Source organism: Lycium ferocissimum, chromosome 5, assembly GCF_029784015.1.
Source record: "Lycium ferocissimum isolate CSIRO_LF1 chromosome 5, AGI_CSIRO_Lferr_CH_V1, whole genome shotgun sequence".
Classification (NCBI taxonomy): Eukaryota; Viridiplantae; Streptophyta; class Magnoliopsida; order Solanales; family Solanaceae; genus Lycium; species Lycium ferocissimum.
The window spans coordinates 23,121,024-23,139,672 of NC_081346.1; the positions used below are offsets into that span (position 1 = coordinate 23,121,024).

Genomic DNA, 18,649 nt, shown 5'->3' on the forward strand with positions numbered 1-18,649 from the left:
TTTGTAGTCTTCACGTGAATTTTTTTTTACTCTTTTTATCCCTAATTGAAAAATTTATGGCTTTGTGAATCTTCACACATTTCGAAAAATTTTGAGAACTTTAAAGATTTTTTCATGCCACTAAAAAAGATGATGTTATGGAAAAGGTTATAGAGGCCCCACAAAGTATACTCATACATATTTGAATCTTTTATACAACAACATACCTAGTGAAATCCCACAATAACGGTCGATAGTAAAGTGTCAAGTTGACAAGAGACCTTACTCCTATCTCTAAGATAAAGAGGTCAAGTTTCGAAAGACCCTCTACCAAGAGAAAACACAACGAGAAAGGTTAGATAAGCACAAGCAACAAAGCAAAATGCAAATGAAACTAAAGAAAGCGAATAAGTCAAAATAGAGCAGTCTGAAAAAAGGGAGCAGTAGCTACCACAAATAAATAAACTTAAGTAAAAATATTATTAAACTTATTAAACTTGTAAAATTTTTATGTAAAAATATTATTAAACTTATTTCAAATTATGTTTTCCTTAAAAATTTATTATAGACGTATAAAGAATTATCATGTCATTCAATTCTATCTTAATATAGGCTTAATGATTGAATTACAATATTATTTTGATAATACTATTTATTATTTATTGATGTTATTTACCATTTATCATTAGCTATTTTAATTTTTTATTCGTCCATTTAGTAATTTCTTTTTAATTTTTCACTACAATCTTATGTCGTACATGCTGGCGAACATAAGTAATTTATCAAGATTTCACTTAAGTTTGGATTAATTTTTAAAGTAAGAAAATAAATATAAATAAATATCATTGTTAAATACTTCAAAAATGTAAATTACAGTCCCTCCATCTCAATCGAAAAAATGAATTCCGAAATACAGTAGTTAATTAATTACGTGCTCACACTATTAATATAAAATTTATTTACTTTATTAAAAGAGTAACAATAAAATATTATTTTTATATATTGAAAATGTTTGAAAAAATAATGTAGTTAAAGAAAATACAATTTGATTTTCAAAAAGTAATAATACTAGACAATTGTAAAAATTATATTTTTTTTTACCTTTTTTTAAATATTAAAATATTTTGCAAAATATCGGATAATAATATTTTATATAGATAGTTACATTTAACATGAAAAAGTTATTACAATGTAGATTTCATAAAATGATTTATTAAATTAAGAAAAGGTAAAAAATGTTATTTTTTAACATGCATCTTTTGGAATGTAAAAGAAAGCTTAAAGTCAGAACGATTAATTCTATTGACTTTTCAGTAATTTTTTGTGATTTAATTTGAAAGAATATCTACAAAAAATTCTTGTAATATCAAGGTTTTTAATTATTTATATTTATTTATAAATTAACTTTATTGATTTCATCATGCTACAATATTTGCATCGAATATTTTTGACATTAATTGAATATTGTAATATCTTTAGTAAAAAAAAAATAAGTTAGGCAATATGGATTCAATTCAAAGAAGCAAATGAAATTAATTTAACATATGAAAACTAAATTTGGATCATCAGAGACTATTAATCTCAAAAAAATTAAGTAAAATGGAAATTATGAGAGCTTTCAAATGTTTGATTTTTTTTTTAAAATCTAATATATAAACTAAGAAAAATACTTTCCGTTAATTTTCAGGTACGTTTGTATTTTAATATTTTAAAAGTCTTTCGAAGTATCAGATTGGTGTTACAAAAATAAAGAAGCAAGAGTAGAAAAAATTTAAAAGATATTTACAAATTAAAATTTTAAAGTCAGTTTGAGCCCGAGCTTAAAGACGGGCCAAACGATACTGGTAAGAAAGCTAGAAATGCATGGACCGTCCTAGATGGTCAATAGTTTAAATGGACAATGTGAGATTTACTTTTATAAGATTTGGACATTTCCTTTCTTTGACTTACTGTTTTATATTGCCAAGGAGATTTTTTTTATATAGTATAAAAAAAAGGTCCCAATCATTTAAGAGTGCTTCTAGACTAATTCTATTTTATAGAATTTAATGCGTTGAAGTAGACAAGTTGATGTAACAAATCATTTAGCGGGGGAAAAAAAAACGTGTAATAAATCAAAGTAGGTATATTGATATGAAGCCTGCTTTAGGTATATATTGCAATTTCTTTCAAACTTGTGGATGGTTGGCCCTCAATTTTTGCCCAATAATATTTTTTAAGTTGCATGTTAAAATTGAGGCAAAATAGGACATTAAACTTTAGGCAAAATACATCAAATGACCCCTGAACTATACTCGAAATGTCGAGTTCACACTCAAACTATATAGACGACCTATTACACACTTGAACATCTAAAAAGTGAATTTAATACCACCTTACAAGCTGACGTGGCACAAAATATAAAAAATAATTAAAAAGTGGCGCGTTTTTTATTAAAATTTATTTGTTTATTCTTTTTAATGTTTTGTAGTCCCCCCCCCCCCCCCCCACAACCCCAATCCCTCCAAACCCGCCCACCCTCCTTTTTTTCTTCCCACCCTCCCTTTCTTCTTTATCTCTGCACCCTTCACCCCTGCTCCTTTTTTTCTTCATTCTCTCTCTCCTCCTTTCACGCCTGCTCTATCCCTGCACCACGCCGCCGCCCCGTCTGTCACGACCCAACCCGATGGACCGCGACGAGTGCCTGATCTCTAGTGACCAAACACCCCTATACTCATACCTGGACAACACTACATAATAAGGGCCCACAAGCAACTCAATCTGGATTAAACTGACTCATGAAAGAATAATATCAGGAACTGTGCATCATGCAAATATATATACTGAAGATAACAATGCAAGCCAACTAGGTCGCTATACGGATCGTACACAAAAAGAACGGGATCCGACAAGTGCTACCTCACAAGTCACACACATAACTTCTTGCGTACCTCAATGGAATAAAAGTTTAGAAAGGACGGACAGGGCCCCGTCATACCCATACGCATATATATATCTCAAAAGATGGCATACCAAAATAAACCGCAACTCCGACCGCTGAGCACACTAACCACCGCCGGGACGGGAGTCCTACCGAGCCGACCGCCCGTTCGTGTATTTGTACCGCGGCATGAATCGAGTACGCAAAGCAAGAGTAACATATATATAAGTGTTAATCATGAAAGGAATCAAACTCATAAACAAGTCGTCCGTATTTAATGCATCCGTACATCAAGATACCTCATGGTGTATGATAGCGTATACGCACGCACTCGTAAAAATCATGTACATCCGTGCATACATATATATATATAAATCGCCCGTCCATATACGTGCGTCATCATCATCATCACTATCCCGCGTCCGGACGATAGTCATCCCACGCCGCCCACTAGTGGCGCGCCCGGCCATATAGGCACGGTGTTACGTCGCTTCGGCCATGTAGGCACGGGTAGGAAAATAACCGAACATACGTATATGCGCGCGCGCGCGCGTGTATATATATATATATATATAATGCATGAAAGACTCATGAAAGATATACTCTGGACTGCTCTAGGTAACATAAGATCTCTGGGAACCATAAACATGGAACATAGGAATTCAAGGAGACAATGAATCCTTTATCATTTAAGAGTAGAGCCTTTGGAACTCGCTTGCTTACTTTGTTCGTTCAGATAATAAGGATCATGCCAAAAGAATAAAAGGGACAGCCTTAACATACCTTGAAGCGTATCTAATCGTCCAACGTCTACTTCTTGAACTCGCAAGTCTACAATCAAGACAACATAGACCACAATTAGTCCCTTCATAACATTTACTATCCAATTCAAGTGAAAAAGGGACTTAACGAAGTTCGGACAACATCTCCTTCATAACTCCCTAATTCCTCAATTCTACTTTAACTTAAATATCAACAATAACACTAACAACAACCATATCAATACTTACATATCAAAATATAATCAATTATACTCCGAATCATCCCTCCAACATAGCCCTCAAGTCCAACTCTATCTTATTCAACTTACAACTTTCATAACTATAATTCCCTTTGCTTAAAACCACTAAAACTCTTGATAATTAACTTAAACACAAAGGTAGAAATCATATACATTCCTTGAAGGGACTAGAATACCAAGAATCAAACTCCAACTCCAATTCCCAAGTTCATCAACTTCAAAGAAACACTAGAATCACCTTTTTCTTCACTAGCTCTGTTTTACAAGCCGATCTTGCTAAAACTCTTCCAATATAATGGAAAGTGTTGAGAGGAAATATTTAAGGGTTTTCTCTGGTTTAGGAATGAGGAAATGAGGAATAAAGTCGTGGGACTAATTATTTATAGATGGAACTAGAAGGTTCCAGCGATATGGGTTAACGGGAGGGTCGATGAATCGTCGACGTATCGACGGTCCATCGACTTGCTCCTGCAGATTCATAGGCTGCACCACTATTGACGGTGCTGTTCGGCGGTTCGTCGACATGTCCCGCAATTGCTCCTTCAATTCTACAGGTGCCATTCTATAAGGAGGAATAAATATTGGCTGAGTATCGGGTAATAAATCAATAGTAAAATCAATCTCCCGTTCGGGTGGAATGCCTGGAAGCTCAACTGGGAACATTTTGGAAACTCATTAACTACATGGACAGACTGAAGGGTTGGTGATTCTGCTTGCACATCCTGGACCCGAACTAGGTGATAAATATACCCTTTTCTGATCATCTTTATTGCTTTGAGGTAGGAAATAAACATACCCCTCGGCGATGCAAAGATTACCCTTCCATTCTAGGATTGGCTCGTCGGGAAACTGGAATCGAGCTATCTTTGTTCTGCAATCAACATTAGTATAACAAGAGGCCAACCAATCCATGCCCATAATAACATCAAAATCAATCATGTCTAACTCAATCAAATCACAAGGTATGCGGTTACAGTATACCACTACACAAATTTCGATATACTCGCTAGCTATAACCGATCACCAACTAACGAGACACCTCAAACAGTTTAATCGATTCAAGCTCTATCCCAAACTTGCCAACAACAAAAGGAGTAACATATGATAAAGTGGAACCTGGGAAGAAACTGATTCACGATAATATACCTGTAATTCACGACGATTCAAACGGTTTAATCAATTCAGGCTCTATCCCAAACTGATTCATGGGAAGAAACTGATAATATACCTGTAACCACATCAGGAGACTATTCACGATCCTGTCTACCGGCTAATGCATAAACACGGTACTGAGGCCCACTGGAGCTAGATTCTCCACTCCTTCCTCTACCACGTCCTGTTGATGTCTGAGGAGCTGTCCCTGGAGGGTGTACTGACGAAGAAGAACTAGCTACGGACCCGGTGGGCTAAATAATGCCTATATCACCCCTCAACGGACATTCCCTCATCACATGACCTGGCCGACCACAAGCATAACAACCATCGGATCCAAATCGACACTGTCCGAAATGTAATCTACCACACTGGGTACACTGCGGTACCGGTGATCTCATCTGGCTTGAATCTGGTCTACGCTGAGAACCTGATTCTCTAGAACTCTGGCCCATTCCTGAGTAAGAAGACCAATCAAATCTAGGGCCAGAAAATCGCTGAGGTGCACTCCTTGCTGAATAAAATGAATACCAAGAATGTTGTTGTCTCTGTCCTCCCCTGAACTCACTTGCAACATCTAAGGATCTGGCCCTCCTACCATGGCTCCGGTCACGCTCGCGCTCTGTCCTCCGCTGACGCTTACGATCCTCTAAATTCTGCGCATATGCCTGTATGCAGGAAATATCCATGCCCAGCTATAATGTAGTTGTCGTACACTCATCTATCATATGTGGCCCTAGACCCACCACGAAGCGATAAACTCTGTCCTTCATCTCAGCCACCATAACTGGAGCATATCTAGCCAAGTTGTTGAAGTGTACACAATACTCCTGAACACTCATACTGCCCTGCTCAATACGCAAAAATCTATCTGCTCGGGCCCATTGGACTTCTGGTGGTAAATAATGACGAATAAAAGCATCTAAAAACTCTCGCCAAACAGCTGGAGGAGCATTCTCTCCCCTAGACAGCTCCTATGCCTGATACCACTGTACTACAACATCACGAGGCCTATAAGATGCCAGCTCCACTGACTCGACCTCATCAGCGTGCATAACCCTCAAAGTCCGCTGCATACTATCAATAAAGTCCTAAGGATTCATGTTTTGCTTCAACACAGAAAACTCTGGAGGATCTAACCCGAGGAAAGCCTTAACCCTCACACTACAAGCTCGGTCTCCCTGATCAACACCAACTCCCTGACGCTCCGCCTGAGCGGCTACCAATCTGGTCAATAGCTGTATAACATCCTGCATATCCTGGCCCGGTGCATCTGGCCGAGGGACTGAGGGCACTGGGGCAGGTGTTGGAGGCGGTGTATGCGAAGTCTGGGATGGGCTCTCACTCTGGGACTCGCCCCGAGCCCTGGTTGCCCGCTGAGTATGGCTGGTGGCCTCACCGCCCACCCTCCGCCCTTCGGGCGGGCCGTAGCTTTCTGCGGGCATCGCCGAAATCGTAACAAACTATAAGCGAACTCTAACACACCGCGAATCGCACGATCCAAGAGATAAAGAATAACAAGCTTCAAATGTTCGTAGCCTCCCGTTTATAAGTGTGGTGCACGACACACCCATAAACAAGACTCTACTAGACACGGTCTGTAGACAACCCTAGGACGGAACTGCTCTGATACCACTTCTGTCACGACCCAACCCGATGGGCCGCGACGAGTGCCTGATCTCTAGTGACCAAACACCCCTATACTCATACCCAGACAACACTGCATAATAAGAGTCCACAAGCAACTCAATCTGGATTAAACTGACTCATGAAAGAATAATATCAGGAACTGTGCATCATGCAAATATATATACTGAAGATAACAATGCAAGCCAACTAGGCTGCTACATGGACTGTACACAAAAGAATGGGAGCCGACAAGGCTACCTCACAAGTCATCTACACATAACTGTCTACAGACCTCTAATGGAATAAAAGTTGTAGAAAGGACGGGACAGGGCCCCGTCATACCCATATGCATATACATCTCAAAAGAATGGCATACCAAAATAAACCGCAACTCCGGATCAAGTGGAGCGCACTAACCACCGCTGGATGGGAGTCCTACTGAGCTGGACCGCCTGTCTGTCTATCTGTACCTGCGGGCATGAACGCAGCGGCCCCCCCCCCCCCCCCCCCCGAGCAATAGAGAGTCGGTACGTACAATGTGCGGAGCATACGCAAAGCATAAGAAAGTAACATATGTATAAGAATCATGAAAGGAATCAAACTCATAAACAAGTCGATCGTATGAACGCATATGTATTCAAGATACCTTCGGTGTATGATATGCACGCACTCGTAAAAATCATGTACATCCGTGTGTGTGTGTATATATATATATATATATATATATATATAGTAAACTGCCCGTCCATATAGATACGGTGTCATCATCATCATCATCATCACTATCCCGCATCCGGGATGATAGTCATCTCACGCCGCCCACTAGTGGTGCTGCCCGGCCATATAGGCACGGTGTTGTGCTGCCCGACCATGTAGGCATGATGTTATGCTGCCCGGCCATCTAGGCACGGTGTAGGAAAATAGCTTAACATATATATATATATATATATATATATATATATATATATATATATATATATATATATATATATATATATATATATAATGCTCGAAAGATATACTCTGGACTACTCTGGGTAACATAAGATCTCTGGGAACCATAAACATGGACCATAGGAATTAAAGGAGACGATAAATCCTTTATCATCTAAGAGTAGAGTCTTTGGAACTCGCTCGCTTACTTTGTTCGTTCAGATAATAAGGATCATGCCAAAAGAATAAAAGGGACAACGGTAACATACCTTGAAGCGTATCTAATCATCCAACGTCTACTTCTTGAACTTGTAAGTCTACAATCAAGACAACATAGACCACAATTAGTCCCTTCATAACACTTACTATCCAATTCAAGTGAAAAAAGGACTTAACGAAGTTCAGACAACATCTCCTTCATAACTCACTAATTCCTCAATTCCACTTTAACTTAAATATCAACAATAACACTAACAACAACCGTATCAATACTTAATCAATTCTACTCCGAATCATCCCTCCAACATAGCCCTCAAGTCCAACTCTACTCTTATTCAACTTACAACTTTCATAACTATAATTCCCTTTGCTTAAAACCACTAAAACTCTTGATAATTAACTTAAACACAAAGGTAGAAATCATATACATACCTTGAAGGGACTAGAATACCAAGAATCAAACTCCAACTCCAATTCCCAAGTTCATCAACTTCAAAGAAACCCTAGGAATCACCTTTTTCTTCACTAGCTCGGGTTTTACGGGCTCGGATCTTGCTAAAACAAACTATTCCAATATAATGGAAACTGTTTGAGAGGAAATATTTAAGAGTTTACTCTGGTTTAGGAATGAGGAAATAAGGAATAAAGTCGTGGGACTAATTATTTATAGATGGAAGCAGAAGGTATGAACATATCCTGTAAATTGCAAGGAACATGTGCTAGTACTCTGGTACACGGGGTAAAATACTTAATATCTGAAAATTCGGGTACGGATCTCCATGATAAGGGTATAAACCACCAATAGGCCAAGGACTTTCCTGCGACGAAAACGGGAGGTGTAACACCGTCCCTCCTCTTCTCCTCCATCTTCACGCCACACCACCCCCACCCCCAAACCCCTCTCTTTCTTCTTCATTTTCCCCCCTTCTCACTGACCTCATCCCATTTCTGCCATTTTTGGAGCTCCTATGAGCTCGTCTCCCTTTCGCGTTCATCTGCACACCCTCACGCCTCCTCCATCTTCTTTCTCCTTCCTTTTTTTTTTTTTTCCATTCTCCTTTCTTTTTTTAATTTTTTCAACTAGTTCTAGTAGCCTCATCACCCTTCCACAGTGATATACAAAAGAAAAAGAAAAAGGCTTTTTGATTTCTCGTCAATTTTCAAACAAGCAAAAAATGGGTGTTCCTTCGTGTTTGGTCGTTTATCTTCTTGTTGGAGGTTTTTTCATTTCAATGGATGGATAATAGTGGCTTCGGTGGTGGAGGATATGGTGTTTCGGTGGGATAAAATAGATGGGGTGGGTGGGGTTATTTAGTGATGAGAAGATATAATTATTGGAGGATTTTAATGAATAATTAAGAATGAATTAGTGTAAAATATAATTAATAAAAGAAAAATCAATGAATAAAGAAAGGAAAATGAAATGAATATAAAAATTAGAAGGTTAGGAAAATGAAAAGAATATAAAAATTAGAAGGTTTCTGACGTGGCGCTGACGTGGCGGGCGAGTGTGTAACACCTCCCCATGTGCAACTGGTTATAGATGTATCAGGGGTAAAATAATTCACTTTTACGATATTCGGGAGTGTAATAGGTCGCTTGTATAGTTTGAGTGTGATATCCACATTTTGGGTGTATTAAATGTTCATTGGTAAGCAATAGAAATAACGTACTTATAGCCTGTTTGGCCAAGCTTATTTTTCCCCCAAAAGTACTTATTTTTTCAATAGTGCTTATTTGAAAAAAAAAGTAAAGTGTTTGGCCAAGCTTTTGGGAGAAAATAAGTGCTTTAGCTTTTGCCCAAAAGCACTTTTTTGAAAAGTACTTTTGAAAAAATACGCATAGAAGCACTTTTTAAAAGCCCGCCAAACACTAATTACGTGCTCAAAAGTGCTTTTAAATTAATTAGCCAAACACAAACTAACAGCCAAAAGTAATTTTTTGAGAAGTACTTTTAAAAAAAGTACTTTTTAAAATAAGCTGATTTTAGAAGCTTGGCCAAACAGGCTATTAGTTGAGATCTGGTAGCTCAGTTGGTAACTACCTGAACTTTCATCTTATTGGTGAGGGTTCGAATCTCCACGTTGTAATCCCCTCTCCATTTTTCCTTCCCCTACCCCCTATGTAATAAAAAAAAAAGATTAAAAAAGGAAGAAAGAAATAACGTACTTAAAACTTAAAAGAAATACTACTTCCTAGCTATTTTTAAGTGTTTTGGAGATGGGGTCGTGGTGATACTTTTCTGACAAATATTTGAGTACTAAAAATATAAAATAAATATCTCAAAAGGTCGCTCAACTATGAGGAGTCATATAGAAAAGTCATTGAACTTTGTTTTGTCAATAAAGTCACTCAACTTAGGGCTTTTCTTTTATAAATTCATTCAACCAAATTTGTCATAAAAAACTCCACTTTGCTCCCTTAACATTTTGGGTTTGAAAAATAATACCCCCTTCACATTTTGAATGGGATAATAAACTCCCTTAATCTTAAATCAATGGCTAGAAATGAGTAGAATTATTACATATATTTTCAAAATGTCTTGATTGCTATTAACATAAAAAATGTCTTGAAGTTAAATCATATATTCTGTTTTGTATCATCTTTATTAGCAAGATGGTGCTCCCAATGATTTCCTTTTCAGAACTCTTGTCTCCATGACAATGAGGTACAACCAGTACTGCGCCCGAGGGATACTAGATCTATAACAGCATTTATTGAAATATTGTTCTGCTTTAGCGCACTCGACAAGTCTTCTAACATTATTTTGCTCAATAATTGAAAGGAAACTGAGGTTAAATATACGCACTACCCTGTCCTCTATAACCAATAAGAAGATTTTACGTATTGGTCCATTTATAGGGCAAATTGAAAACAATACTGATAATTCTCATGACGATCCCGATATTATACAATGGCTGGACAAGATAGATCGAATTTCAACTGTCTACGCATTATTTGAAAGCGAAAACCTTTGGTCAAAGGAAGATATTCAAGAGATTGCTCATGGAATTGAGCTTAGCAATGTAAACTTTTTATGGGTACTGAGGTATCCAAGGAGCGATAGCCGAAGTTGTGATGTTGAAGAAGTATTGCCTGAAGGGTTTGTGAATAGAGTCAAGGAGAAAGGATTAGGTGTTGTCAAAATGGGGGCCTCATGCCCAAATCATAAATAGAGATAAGATTTTCTTTGATCTCAATTCAAGTCTATGTTCCACCTTTTGAATTTTTATTTCGATACAACTATAGAAGATAAAAATCAAATATTTTATCTTTTAATTCAAATTCAAATTCAATATTTAATCTCAAATTCTTATATTTGTATCTTCCAAATTTCATTTAACCGTCACTCTAGTTGATTTACAGTTAAACATTCTATACTCCAACATCCAAGGAATTCCAAGAAATTATCCATTCAGCAATATCCTGCGGCGCTAGAGTCGGAAATGAATAAAATATAACGAAACGAAACTACAAATTAAAGAACAAACACATCAAAAATAGTGTATATCTTCTTATACACATATTTTCGCTTTCGTTAGTTTCATTTTCGTATTCTTCAATCGTTTATGCTTTATCCGACCTTTTTCATCACGCTTTTCTCTTGCGGTCTTCCGGAATAAATTCTATCTTCCAAGATGCAGTGTAAGTCGTCACAGACATTTTACCTCTTCCCTCTGCCATTCTCATACCGCGATTTACCAGATGTTGTTGTTGCTTCTTATACACACGCTAAACATATGTGCTTCAAAAGTGTAGGCTAATCAAGAGAACTCACATAAAAGACTTAAACCCAATTCATAATTCAAGTTCATATCACTAAGATCTAATTCCCAAAGAGGAATTAAGTATTTGGCTTATAAAACAATAGAAAATTTCGAAAACAGGGCTCTCTCTCTCTCTCTCTCTATATATATATATACACATACACAGTAAAGGGAGAACCAATCTACCATCAGAATGTCTGTATTTCATCACATAGCGCTTTTGCAACCAAAATTACTACCATCAATAATCAATTACATGAACTTACACGATAAAACATATAACAAAAAAAAAAGGATATAATTAGGGAGTGGAATAAGAATTACTTTCTCGGGATCAGCGCGTGAAATAACTGTACGGATTTCTCAACAGCATCGTCCCATGAAGTGCTATACACTATTCTTCTTCTCTCTGTCTTTGATAAATATACTGCTAATCAAGCGTCTCTCGATGGATTCACAGATGTAATCTTCGGTCTCTTGCAAAAGATTCATCTTGAGACTTCAAAAAAAAAAAAAGATCACGAAACTCGGATTCAGTGTATCCGGCTTGGGAATTTGATCGAAGAGCTTTGCACAGTGAGAGGGGAGAAGCGGTTGTGGTCTGAAATGAGGTTTTTTTTTCTTCCTTAAAATGAATATAACAGTAATTTGGAAGAAATGAGATCGTGAGAAATATGGGTGCAAACAGACGGGAGGAAGTTTTAGCTAAATATTAATCGCAATCAAGACATTTTAAAAATATACGCAATAATCCAACTCATTTCTAGCCATTGATTTAAGATTAAGGAAGTTTATTATCCATTCAAAATATAAAGGGGTATAATTTTTTAAACCCAAAATGTTAAGGGGGCAAAGTCGAGTTTTAACATAATCTTTGGTTGAGTGATTTTATAAAAGAAAAGTTGAAATTTTATTGATATACAAAATAAACTTTTATATCAATTTCAGTAGTTGAATGACCTTTTGAAATGTTTTTACATAAAAATATATAATAATGTTTATACATAGGTTGAACAAGTAACATCCAGTAACAGTTAAGATTGTTGTGGATTTTATCTTATTTGGTGCAAAAAATTAACATTCTCGTAAGAAGGAAAATATTTTCTCGATGACAAGCAAAGGGATAATTTGATCAAGTTTTTGAAAGAAATATATTTTACGTTGTACTAGACACACTCAATCTTAAGTGAATTTAGGTGTGAGAGAGAGAACATAACGGAAATTAGAAAACAAAGAAAGCTAAATCAGTACTCCCTGTCTCAAATTTTGTCATGGTTACTAAAAATATTTATTTCAAATTATTTATCGTTTTAAAAATTCAAGGCACAATTATTTTTCCCATTTTACCCTTAATAGAATTGTGTCATTAATGGATATGACACATAAAATAGAGTAAAAATTTAATAAAGAGAGATTATAACTTAGATATAAATAAGGGTTAAAATTAATCAAATAAAACATTCTTAATTAATATTTTGCGGGCGCTGTAAAAATAAAAACAAAAAAATAATTTGAGACGGAGAGTAGGACCTCGCAAAAGCTCAGGAAAATGCTCAATTCCTTACCAGAGCGTTCAACATTTGCCAGAAAGCTGAAAGATACACTACGAATACTGGCAACTAATCCATTTCTAACTCTTAATACATTAATAAACATAATAAACGATGAAATAGAAAGTCTTCCATTTTACTGGTACATATTGTTTGTTACTTGACCAAATCCATACTAAAATCCCAGAGTCTCTTTGCCAAATCCATGTCCCTAGCCAGCGTCGTCGGGGTAGCCAGATTGTTGTCCAGAAAATATTCGCCACTCACCCCCTTCACTTGTGGATTCAATGCTAAATAACTGGTGGTTGATGCTCCCTACAGAAGAGGAAAAATGGAATTTCATCATTTGGCAACCTGTTTACACTTCCAAAAGAATCTGTGGAAAATGGTGAAACTTGCATACTGCAAACTTGAATGATTCAAGCAGAACATACCTGTTGAACATTTTTGCACAAGTCTTCCAACCGTACTTGCTAAACCTGGGAAATACAGAAAACGCCGCATTACTTTTCTACCAAATTTAAGCAGAAAGGATGATGTTGTTTTTTTGATAAGGAAGCAGAAAGGATGATGTTATGAAAATATTCTCCTTAGGCAGCATGCAACACAAACATTACAAGTAAACATTCTATAACGACCTGTAGGCTTAGCACTACATGAAGAGACTTTGAGAAATGTCAAATGTCATAGAGATAAATGTGCCTCACAAGGCCATGCAAAGTCCACTAGGGGGAAAAAAAGAGACTTCACCAAAACAGAATTAAGAACTAATTTGCAGAATGTGAGGGTCTGAAAGATACTGGCACTCCAGAAAACTACAAATCAAAAGGCAAAAGCCATTTGCTGTCATGCAATGCCATGATTTAGTAACAGTTAGAGGGCCAGAGGCTCTATTCCAGATACCTAAAGAAGGCATAACGTACTACACATTTCATTAATATTAATCTGAAGCTAGCAGCTAATAGAAAAGGATAAAAGGAAAAGGAGACATAAAGAGGGAATATTATTACCATTAATGAGAGTCATATGACGGAAAAGATTGGTTGTGATTGCTCCTGGATTAAGTGAATTTGCAGTTATTTCCACACCATCTTCCTGTTCAAATTAAAGATTAACTAAAATTCTTAAGAGTCTAAATTGCATAGCATGGATACCTCAGCTCCAGCTATGATTGACTACAGATTCCAGTAACTGCAAACCTAGCATTTCTTGATGGGACAAAAGGAAATACATTCTACTATCAACAAATGCATTTGTCTCTTGGAATGGAGCAATACGCAAGAACTCCAGACGAAAATCAGACGAGAAAGCAGAATATAAGATTTATTTATGAGAAAAACACACTGGCGTTTTGTGAGCTCATTTGAACAGTATGTTAGCCAGCTGGATTGGCTGTATGCCAAGTACCTGCTGTAGCTGCAAACAGATTCCAAACAACAGAGAGTGGAAATCAATTTACAAAGGCCAAATACGTTTTTTTTAAAATAAAATAAGTAATTTAGTTGCAGCTAGTACCAAGAAGGTGCTGCAAGAGTATAAAGCAGATTTACAATAGTTCCATTACAGCATTATAGCAATTAGCTCAGAGCTTCTAATAACAAATCAAAAATATATGATACATCATCAACTATCTCTTAATTGCAGCAAAAAAAGGTAGATTCCGTAGCACTTATATTTGTCAATAGATATCTTCTGCTTTCCCCCCTCAAAGCATCTTTTGTTTCTCTCAAGACAAATGATCCGCATGATGTATAGAGGGATTGTTCTCTATGCAAAAGTACAGAGCAGAGAATACAATAGTCCGAAAATCTGTTTTTGTCTCTGTAAATATTTCTCACGGCAGCTCTAAATTTCAAATGATCGCAATGAGTCACCAACTGTGAGCATGAAAACTGTGTCGTCTTTTATTAGTTCAAGAGTATTAACAGAACTAAGATTGAGCGAAACCAAATAAGATCAATGATCAATTCAAGAGTGTGATGACGAAATTAGGGATAACCAACGTAGTTCATAGTAGGATTCCCAAAACGGATAGTATAACATCCAGTAACTCACATTAGGAAACATCTTTCTCAAAATATATCACACAAGCATACAACTTCTGGAGCTGTAAGACAGCACTCCCTCATATGCTTACAAAAGTCAGCAAACGATTGAAACAATGATTCCGGTAAACAGAGGTTTATTTATAGTCATGATTAAACTTAGCACTGAAACTTTAATATAACCTTTTGCTGTTCATTAATTTTATCAGTAGAATTCCCTCACGATATGTGACATTACGATGAGCCCTCTGATGAAACATTCACTATCCTTCCCTTTCTCTTTGTTTAACGTATGTCTCCCCTTCATCTTGTCCAACAACAAATTTGTCAAAAGAAAATGACCTGCAAGCACAAGAAAAGAGAATAATTATGGCTAAGATGATTAAGTGGGTATGAATTTCCCTCATAAAAGTGCAATTTTAGAATCATCATCCATCTTTCATCTAATATTGTAGTTAAATACAAACCTTGTAAGATCTGTCACATATGTATTGTGTGATTGAAGAGTGGAAAGTACAGGCAAAGGCTTTCTACGTCCATATGAAAACTGGCTCCAACGTAGAAAACCTTAGCAGTATTAATCTAAGATCATGCTTTATCTCCCTTGTATCATTGTTGCCAGTGGCGGATCCAGGATTTTCATTCAGGGTGTTCGAAAAAAAAAAATATATATATATATATATACACTGTCATTTTTTGCCGAGGGTGTTCAAAAGTTAATATATGCACATAAACACAGGAAATTTACCCTATATATACATTGTAATTTTTTGCCGAGGGTGTTCGGGTGAACACCCTGGCCCCCAAGTAGATCCGCCCCTGATTGTTGCACATACAAGTTGATTCAGGTCTGAAAAGGCTTTCTACGTCCGCATTAATAAATGAAGTCTAAGATGAAAAGGTATTGACAACTCGATCATTGATGTCCTTTGTTTGAGGAACTGAATCTTCATTTTAGTAATATCGGCAAGGAGATACATTTAAACCTGATTCTATCATTTTTCTGAATGAGCTATTGTTTGAAAGAAAAGATTCTACTAGTACTATTTAAGGCTTTCCTCTTATTTCCAGACGTCAACTTGCCATATCTTCATAGCACCTGATTATGCTTTTCTTCATCCCGTGATAGAAATGTGCACAGAACCAACTTAACAGTCGTACCTAGATGATTTGTGGCAAATTGCAGCTCTATGTTGTCTTTGGAGAGTGTAAAGGGAATTGCCATCACGCCTGCATTATTACTTAAGAATGACAAGATAATGTTAGTACATGTGTACGGAGATAAATGAAGAGGGGAAAGGACTCTTGCAGAAGCGCAAACTCTTCCACTTTGTGATTACCACTCTTATTCGTCACTTACATTAGAATGTTCAAAGGGCGACCTGATGATATAAAATCAGCTGCAAATTTCCTTACTGATGCCAATGAACTAAGATCTAACTCCATCACATCAACTTTGGCCACAGGAATTTCCTTTTCTATTGCTTCTCTAACATCTTTTCCAGCAGCCATATTCCTGACAGCCATGATAACATGAACTCCACGCAGAGCAAGGGTACGGGTAGTTTCAGTACCGATACCACTCGATGCTCCTGAAAATGGATGTTTATATGCAAATCAATTGCTGCTAAATGTTTAAAATTTCCTGCTTCTCAATATCATTTTGTGCTTGGCTTTGCATTGCACAGACTTTGCATGACAGATTCTGATGTAACCTCAACAGATTGTCATAATCACTCGTATTTACATTAGTAACGCCAATCTCAATTTTTATCATATATCAGCAGTAGCAATGGTAGGGCAAATGCAGAAGAGGTAAACCTAAAATTGTAGATTCCCAATTAATTAGTTACTATTGTAGAGTTGACACTAAAACTGTAATAGTACACTCCATAGCTTCATCCATTCTACAGTTGCCCGGCCTTTCAAATACTCTAATCTATGAGTGGACCCATTATGCAATAGCGAGGCTTTTATCAGGAGATCTGCCTATCTACTACTAGGAGGGAATCTTGATATTTCATTATTGCTTTAGAGCACATCAAGAGATTCTGAATGAAATTTAGTTACCAATTCTGTTGTTCTGGTTCAAAACATAAGTTTATCCTGAACCCTTAATATAAATACTCATGAAAGAGTCCAAATCAGCTACTTGTTCCTTTAGATGGATTGTTCATCTAACAACTAGAGCACTAATTGGAGTTAGGAAGTTGAAAAGGAATACCACCCTGTCTCTAACTGTTCAAATTGAATATTGTTGAGCAATCAAAGTTTTCTTTTGTGCTCTTGGCATCTCTAGAGGATATATGGGAGTCAACATGGTATAGGACGATACATAATACAACAAAGTGAAGGTCTTGTTTTCGTTGAATAGTTCTGAAACCAACAATGCCTTATGGGCCTCTATCTACAAGTACAAGATGAATGTCCTGGAAATGTGGATAATGTGTTCATACAAAAATTAGACAACATCAACAAAATAATGGCATTCGACAAAAAGTACAAGTAAAACAACTAGAGTAAAATATGTAAGAATGCACTACTCCCTCCATCCCATATTACTTGTCCATCTTCCCCTTCGCGCCCTTTAAGAAATCATAAATAAAAGTGTAGTTTTACTATATTACTCTTATCTCTCTCCAATATATTTCACTCTAATCAATATTGGTTACTTTAAAAAACAATTAGCTACGGACAAAATAGGAAAAATTTAATTAATTCTATTTTGGTTTTGTAAATGGACAAGTATTTTGGGACGAATATTTTTAGTAATGTGGACAATTAATATGGGACGGATGGAGTAAGACCTAAAGTCACATGGAGGAAAGTGGTCATGAAAGACCTAAAATTTCTTGGAATCCATGCAGATTTAGAAAAAAAAACAGAGCAGTGAACAAAATGGACGCAAAGCTAGTCGTTTACTTACACGCGATATGAGGCGTAGTGTTGGACAGGAGTCTTTTAAGTGTAGTTAAAGATAACATGACAGTATAAAGAGGGACACAAATTTCAAGAATCCAAAACTGTAAGCAATTTTCAACGTGAATATCCGATGGGTGAAAACAGACCAGTAACAATGGCAGTGAGAGCAGAGCCGTCGATTCCATGGGTAACGTCTTCAGCAGTGGAGGAATATGAAAATCCAGATGCCCCTTTTCTATTGAAAATCCACATAGTTAAAGTCAGTTCGAGTCGTTTAGCTTTTGCAGTCAGTTCGAGTCGTTTAGCTTTTGCTACTCTGCTTGTTTTTTTTTTTTGTAGAATCTGTATCTGTATCACTTACTGTACGTATATAAAGAGATGTGAAGTTGATAATGGTGGAACAGGCAACTTTGCTTACACGGAGTTTGATGGTGCAGTGCTCGCACAACATTAATAATTGTTTGTGTAAAATCTCCATATATGTACATATGGAAAATGGTGCAATAGCCAAT

General features: G+C 36.5%; 1 pseudogene; it reads right to left on the reverse strand.

Moving 5' to 3' along the window:
* Positions 1-13,326: 13,326 nt before the first annotated feature.
* LOC132057660 (short-chain dehydrogenase TIC 32, chloroplastic-like) lies at positions 13,327-18,416 on the reverse strand (annotated as a pseudogene).
* Between the last annotated feature and the right edge of the window lie 233 nt (positions 18,417-18,649).